Source organism: Octopus bimaculoides, chromosome 29, assembly GCF_001194135.2.
Source record: "Octopus bimaculoides isolate UCB-OBI-ISO-001 chromosome 29, ASM119413v2, whole genome shotgun sequence".
Classification (NCBI taxonomy): domain Eukaryota; kingdom Metazoa; phylum Mollusca; class Cephalopoda; order Octopoda; family Octopodidae; genus Octopus; species Octopus bimaculoides.
The window spans coordinates 5,866,830-5,867,579 of NC_069009.1; the positions used below are offsets into that span (position 1 = coordinate 5,866,830).

The following is a 750-nucleotide window of genomic DNA, read 5'->3' on the forward strand; positions in this document are numbered from 1 at the left end:
ATGTATGATCGTGTCAGTGTGTATGTTGCTACATCAGTGCATAATATGTATGTTGTTCTTGTGACAGTGCACATAAGGTCTGCATGTAGAGTGCATATGCATATACAGTATGGTTGAATGATTAAGAACGTCACTTCACAACCACAAGGTCCCAGATTCGACCCCACTGTGTGTCATGTTGAGCAAATGACATTTTCTATAGCCTTGGGTCAATGGAAACTGTAGAGAAGCTTAGCGTAATGGATGGATTGTAATTGTAATACAATAATGGCAGACATGTCATACATAGTGTTGTACTGAATCTGCCTGAGAATTATTTTGTTATAGTTCGTGGGATACTCAGCCACTTACATGTTAATTCAGGGGCAGGTAATTCAGTTGAGATCTAACAACTGAATCCTTGTTGTCAAATGAGCCCCCCCCCTCTCCCAAACCATTGCCATTGTGTGTGTCGCATCACCATCATTATCATTATTTATGTCTACTTTCCTCACTCATATGAGATGCCGCCACCACCTCCACCACCACTGTCTACCATTAAAATCCCTGCTGCCATCTCAGACACCACCACTATCTCTTCCATCCCTGCCTTCACCACTAACACTAACACGACCATTCAACACTACCACCAACATTCACCACCATTACCATCATTACTACCATTTCCACCACCACCACCACCATTACTACCTCCACCACCACCGTCATCACGATTTACTATCACTGCAGCCACCACTACCACCACTACCA

General features: G+C 43.5%; 1 protein-coding gene across 1 annotated transcript in view; it reads left to right on the plus strand.

Annotated features, from left to right (window-relative positions):
* LOC106875495 (sperm-tail PG-rich repeat-containing protein 2-like) overlaps window positions 1-750 on the plus strand; it is a 528,252-nt gene that overhangs the window by 302,704 nt on the left and 224,798 nt on the right. The gene's annotated exons all lie outside the window — the stretch shown is intronic.